Below are 7172 nucleotides of genomic sequence, written 5' to 3' on the forward strand. Positions count from 1 at the left end.
CAAGCATGGAAGGCTGAATGAATGAATGAATGAATGACTCCACACCCCAAGGGTTCTATCCCACCCCCAGCCAGATTCAGTGTTGAGGGTGGGGTAGTTAGGATGGCTCAAAACTAAAATCGGAAGTGGGAATCAGATGATGGCCAAGTGGTCTTTTTGATCATGATGATGATAATAATTGCTAAATATTAACATTATGTGTCCACACCAGAAGAAAGTTGTGTTTTGTTTGTCAAGCACTCAGGAAGCCACTACAGGGATCAAAAGTTATGGAAGTCAGTGCCTTTTCCCAGGAGAGCAGTGGGAAGAGGGAGTGCCACCTTCCAGTCAGTTCTGTGTCCACAGGCCAAAGTGAATAAAGGAGGTTGGGTGGAGCTACAGATGGAAAGATTCTAGTGGAGGTTTCAAAAACCTATTGGTGGGGACTCCAACAAGGGGAAAATGAGGAACCTTCTAGATCCTTTCTAGGATCTCTGAAAGCAGAAAGCCCTGGGTTCAAATCCCAGCTTTGCCTCTTATAACCTTGGCAAATGACCTCCCAACAGTCCCATTTCTCCTAGAGGATTCTGTGTGATGATTCAGGTTTCTAACACCTTAGCATGATGCCTAGCACATAGTAAGCACTCAATAAATATTAGGTCATAGAAACAGGACTTATTATGAATGGACATGCTGTATGAAAGAGGATGGGCCAAAGGGACCTCCCACTCCCATGTACAGAGGACACACATATGGTTAGGGTCAAAGAGAACACCGTCCAGATCAGCAGCCCTGCCCTCCCGAGCCACGGGTGACCAGAAATCCATTCCAGGTTTTCCCTCTGTTTTTGCAGGATCAGTTTGAATGAGCTTCGGCGGGGACCAGCCAACTGGGCTGGACGACTGCAATGGCCCAAGCAAAATCTAGACCTGGATTTTCCGGCCACGGAGCCCAGGATTCCAGATCCGGGTACACTGGGCCTTCGAGGGTGAGCCCCCGGGGGACCTTTTTTTTTTTAAGATTTTTTTTTAATTTATTTATTCAGGAGAGACAGAGAGAGAGAAGCAGAGGGAGAAGCAGGCTCCCAAGGAGCAGGGAGCCCGATGCGGGACTCGATCCCAGGACTCCGGGATCATGACCCGAGGCGAAGGCAGACGCTTAACCATCTGAGCCACCCAGGCGCCCCCCCCCGCCCCGGGGGACCTTTAAACACCTCCCGGAGAAGTCCTCGAACCTAGCTCCAATTGCTAGCGCCCCTAAACATTCTAGAGTCTAAGAAAAGGGCAAACTGGGGCTGTAGAGGATTTGGATCCTCAGTGTCAAAGTAAAGAGACACCACCTCCATCACTAGCTGCAGAGCCGCTCTGCCAAGTGGATTCTGCTTCTCCCTGGGATTGATGGACGGCTCTGTGGATAGGGCTTTCGAACTCAGGATTTTGTTCATATATACAATCCCAGCTGCACACAGTTGGAGGCCCTCGGGCGCTCCGCGGTTGTGGGACAGCTCCTAAGGGATTGCATCAATGTGTGAGGATGTGCCCAAGGCAGTGAAGTGGTTAATCCTGCCATAAGGAAAGAGGTAGGGGCAGGACTCCGGCGGGGTAGCCTGGCCCAGAGGATGCCCCAGGAAGGAAGGGTGGGGGAGTGGGAGGATCCCAGGCTGGGGGCGGGGTCTTGAGCAAGAGATGGAAGGCCCGCGTGGCGCTGAGCCAATGGGAGTCGGCGCCGGCCCGGAGGGCGGGAACACACCCCCTTACAGGCCCCGCCCCTTCCCGCCCTTTTCCTGGGGACCCGACGGCGCGGACCCAGACTGGCTGCTTCAGCACCTGCTCTGGCTTTGCCGCTGCTCCCTCCCTTTTCTCAGAACCCCTTCTCCCACCCCAGCACTAAGATGGGGTGGGAATCCAGGGGAGATTTCGAGAGCCCAAGTCTCTTAGATGGAGCCATCTGGGTTCTGTTTGAAAGCAAATTAGCTTTCCAGCCCAGGTCTGGCTCCAGCATCATCCTGACTACGCGGGAAGTCCTTCCTATCATCTGACTCAGATTTTTCCTGCTGCAACGACCGATCAGCTAACCTTGGTCTCCAACCTCAGGGATAGTGTGGGTTAGAGGAGTCCTGAAATGGACGAAACCCTGGGTGAAGGTTTGAATCCTCCCCTTCTTTTTCCAAGCACCAGGCTAGGTATGTACCTTGAGTCTGGGGCCACCTAGGCTTTATCTAAACTCCAGATTATTTAGCGTGGGTCCAGGAAGCCTCACAAGGACCAGACCCCAGGCAGGCCTTGGGGTGAAGCTTTGATCAGTTTCCTCGCTGGGGTCAGTTTAAGAGCAACATCGAACCTTCCTATTAACCCTTAGAAGCTCACGAGAAAGATAGTAGAAAAGGACCCTTCTGAGCTTCAGAATCCCCACCCATCTTTAAGGTAGGAGTTCCTGACGCGTGGATTTCCCCACACTCCACATTCCTCAGTGTCCCACTCTGTGCAGTGGACTCACTCCCGCGCCTGCGCAGCCTGGAGACCAGTATCTTCTAAGGCTGCAAGGAGCTAAAAATCGCTCCCGCCCACCCACAAGCTGGGCTGGACTTGAGGATCTCGCGGGGGGGGGGGGCGGGGGGCGGGTAGTGAAAGGAGGGGGAATGAAGAGTGAGGAGGGAGGCTGTCTAGGGTGTCTGTCCAATTAGGGCAGTAGGAAGAATCCTGGTGGCCCGGCAGATGCATGGAGGTCGAAGGGGTTCCCCAAGCCTCAGAAGGGGGTTCCTGGGGTAGTGAGGGGCTAGGCTGCGGCATAAACATGTTTGCGGCCTCTGCGGCGCGCCGGTGGCCCCGAGGGGCGCGAGCCCTGGGGCAATAACTTTGCTCTGCACCCCATCACCCCCAACCTGGCGTTGCGCCCTGGCGATGACTTCGGTCCCAGCCCCCTCCTCCTCCAGCGGGCCAGGTGCCCCTCAGGCTATCCTCGAGGGGGAGCGCTAGGCTGCACCCCCTCCGTCAGCTCCCTGGATCCCCGGGCGGCGCCTGAGGGGCGGGGTCGCCAGCGCGGCGGGACGCGCGGCTACCGCGTTCCCCTCTGGTAGCGTCCCGAGGCGGTGGGAGGGGGCGCCCCGGCCGGCCCCCGCGCAAGTTCTCCCGCCCCCTACCGGGCCCCGCCTCAGGGCGCCGACCCCTTCCCCGCCACCCGGGACCGAGGCCGCCGCGTACCTGCAGCCTCCGGCGGCGGATCAGGCCCGAATCGTCCATGGCGGCGGCGGCTTCGGCCCCGGGGAGGGAGGAGGGAGGTGGCGGCAGCGGCGGCTGCGGGAGGAGGGAAGAGGGAGGGAGTGAGAAGCCGCGGGGACCGCGGCGGCGGCGGCGGCGGGTGGGGGGTGGGGTGGGGGTGGCGGGGGCGGAGCAAAGTGGGGCGGACCCGGCGCCGTCACTGCGTCTGGGCGCCCGAGCCGGGCCTCGGCCAAGGCTGCCCGCGCGGCGGGGTGGGAGGGGGCAAGAGGGGGAGGAGCTTCCCTATGTCCCCAAGGGAGCCAAGCTACGGGGAGACCCCTATAAGCAAAGATACACCAGGGGAGAGACATGCCCATGGGTAGACCTCCAACCCAAGAAACACCCAAGGGAGACATTCTCACTAAGATTATTCCTTATGCGGATACCCACCCCTCCCCGCAGCGACCCCCTCAGGGAGACACATTTCCACGGGTTGATAGTCTCCACCGGGAGGCCCGTTCCAATCAGAAACTACCCCCTCACCCTGAAAATCATTCCTAAGACAGGTGATCTCTGAGAGGTAGCGTTTCCTCTCAAAAGCCCCCTGCCGCCCCCAAGAAAAGACACTTCCGCAGAGAAAAATCCCCACGGGTGACATTTCCCGTGGAAAGCCTGGTGAAGATACCCCCAAAGAAAGACCCCCCTAAAAGCCATATTCTCTGTGGGAAATTGTTCCCACCCACGAGACCCCCACATCCTGAGGAGATACATTCTTACAGAGTGACATTCGCATTGAGGACACCCATCCTCACGGGAGATGTTCCCACAGAAAAACATTTTGCATGTATATACCGCCCCCCTCCCCAATCAGAGCTTCCTCGGGGAACCCTGCAGCCCCTCTAACGACCCCCTCCCTCACCGTCAGGATTAAGTAGCCAGGCCAGGCTGGACTGTATTTATAGGAGCGATTAGCTGGTAGTTTGGGAGGGGGGCAGCTGAAGCGATTTTCACACACACACACACCCCGCGAAGTGTTCCTACAGCTGAGACCAAGCCGACCATGCTTCCCAGAGTTGGTGTGGAAAGTATCAGTGACCTCTCCACTCCAAGCATTGGGGGACAGGGTGCGGAAGGGGCTTCCCAAGAGTCCCTCCCCCTAACTGACCAGGAAAGCCCTGGAGGGCGCGGTCACTGGGCGGGAGCGACCCCTGCCGGCCAATGAATGAGACGGCAAGGTCTAGGTCCAGGTGTTCCCCAAACACTTTTTTCCTCATCTCTGCGACTTTGCCTGAGTTATCTCAGTGTTGCTCTCTGTCTCTGTTTGTCGGCATGTTTGTTTGCCATCCTGCTAAATCTCTTCTTCGAACTTCGCTGTCAAAGGCCCAGACTCCGCTCTTGTCGCCCCTTCTAAAGAAGGCTGTCGCGGGAGCTCTCCATGGTGCTGATCTCACGCGCTCCTGTCCGCGGTGCTGAATTCCGAGGGCAGGGTTGGGGGCTGAGGTCAGGGGAGGGAAGGGTTGGCGGGAGGCACAGCCCAAAGACTGGACAGATCTGACAGACGAGCACCCTGGACTACCCCAAAATGGACCAGGGGAAGGCTAGGTCCACTAGGTCTTGGTTGCTGAAGCCTATAGGACATCAATGGGTGGGTACCCCTGGAGGGGCCAGGAGACAGGGCCTCCTGATTCGTTAATTTACTCAACACGTACTGAGCACCTACTGTGTACAAAGTAGTGTTTGATATCTGGGAGTTCCGCAGTGAAAGAGACAAACAAAAACTCTGCATTAGCCTGAGAAGGGAGGGAGATTTGTGGCAGTGGGCATTGCTCCCAAAAACGCATATGCACACACTACCAGCACAGGCACACACACACACTGCAAACATACACACAGACACGAACGTACCAACACATGCTCAGGAAACAGACTCACATACACATAGTCACACACTCTGCAAATATGTACTCCTCAAAAATACACACACATACACATTCTCAGCAAACACAGACTCACACACAAACACATATATATATTTGCAAATATGCACTTAGAAAACACAGACACACTGAATCTTATGCAAACACAAAAACACAGAATACAAACACAAAATCAGCAAACACAAGCACAGACAAACACATATACACATAAACTCACACTCTGCAAAGACACACATATGCAAACACATACTGAGAAAACACAGACATACACACACTCAGCAAATGCAGACACACACAAGCAACATGTACACTCAACAGACACAAGCACACACACATAATACCAAAACCAAAAGAAGCTCAGCTTCACACAAACTCTTACCCAACACACAGACACAGTATCCTCCCCACACAACACATGGACACACATACGCACTCACATACTTGCTGCAGGGCTGTTCTTCTCACAAGACTTTCCCACTAGAATATAAGTTCTGTGAAGTTGAGATTTTTTTTATAGATTTTATGTATTTGTCAGAGAGAGAGAGAGAGGGAGAGAGGGAGTGTGCTCAAGCAGGGGAGTGGCAGGCAGAGGGAGAAGCAGGCTCCCTGATGAGCAAGAAGCCCTATTTGAGACTCAGTCCCAGAATCCTGAGATCATGACCTGAGCCGAAGGCAGATACCTAACCCACTGAGCCACCCAGGCATCTCGAGGTTGAGATTTTCATTTCTTCCTGCATCCCCAGAACCTGACACACAAGAGGTGCTCCATAAACATAAACATTTGTTGAATGAATGGATGAATTGAGGGAATGTTTGTAAGAAACTCACATTCATAGAAACTGCAGAGGCACACACACACACACACACGTTTCAGATACAGACACACACCCTCTCCACACATGTCAACACCTCCTTTTTCACTAATGGTCACCATTCATGGTCAACAACCTTTATCCACTGACTTATCCACAATATTCTCACAGGACAGGCATCCTGACCCTACACCCCCCTCCTTCACATTTATTATATCTTACTCAATTGGACACACTTGGCTTGGGATACATACAGGCTTCCTCACCCAGATTTTGAACACATACACACACCCATACAACCACTCAACCAAGAGACACACATACTATACCCTCACACAACAAACATACACTCTATACACACACAGTCATACAAACACACTCATCCAACACACATACACATAGATAGAGTTTAAGCCACAATTTCAACACAAAGGCCAACACAAGGATATATACACAGCAGTCCCAGGTTCACTGGCCTTTGGTCAGCTGGAGCAGGGGGTGGGGCAATGGGAAACTCCTCCTCTGCATCAAACCACACCTCCTTTGGCTGCCACTCTTTCTTGCACTTGACCCTGAGGTGTCTCAGCTGCGCCCTAGACCCCCATCCAGTTAACAGGTGAGGAGTGGCCAGAGGGGGCAGAGGAGGGGAGGGAATTGTCTTGTCTCCACAGACCCTCAGGTTCCCCTACCTTGTGGCTTTTGGACCCCAGCAGCAAAACTCGAGTTCTGCCACAGCCAACCTTGGCTCCAAAGGCCCAGCCCTGGTGGCAGCCCCTAAGCCGATTGTGGGCCGAGAGAAGGTGACCATGAGAAGAGCCAGTGGGGATCAAGCGGGAGGGAGGAGACTGGGCAGAAGAGAGGGAGGAATTACTGGACAGAAGAGGGAGATTGCAAGAGCTGGGGAGTCCCTTTAGTTCTGAAGACAGAGGGGATCACCTGAGGGCCAATAGGGTGGGAGATCCTGCTGGGTGTGAGGGGGAGGGGCACCATGGTCAAACTAGAGGAGGGGGCACTTGGGCCTAAAGGGATGGAGGGGACATGAGTCTGATGGGGGAGAAGGGACTCCTGGGTCAGAGGCAGGACTTCAAGGCCCCATGAGATTTGAAGATCCTTGGTCATTGCCTCCCCATCAACTCTCTTTCTCTGCTCTCTCTGCCACTGTCTCTTGGGTAGGCATCAAGAGGGTACTACCCTGACCTCCTGGAAAGGGACAGCCAAACCTCACCACATACCCCAGCTGACTCTTG

This window comes from Eumetopias jubatus, unplaced genomic scaffold (assembly GCF_037043125.1).
Source record: "Eumetopias jubatus isolate StellerSeaLion01/CBP00866 unplaced genomic scaffold, mEumJub1_p1.0 scaffold_1, whole genome shotgun sequence".
In the NCBI taxonomy this organism is placed as follows: Eukaryota; Metazoa; Chordata; class Mammalia; order Carnivora; family Otariidae; genus Eumetopias; species Eumetopias jubatus.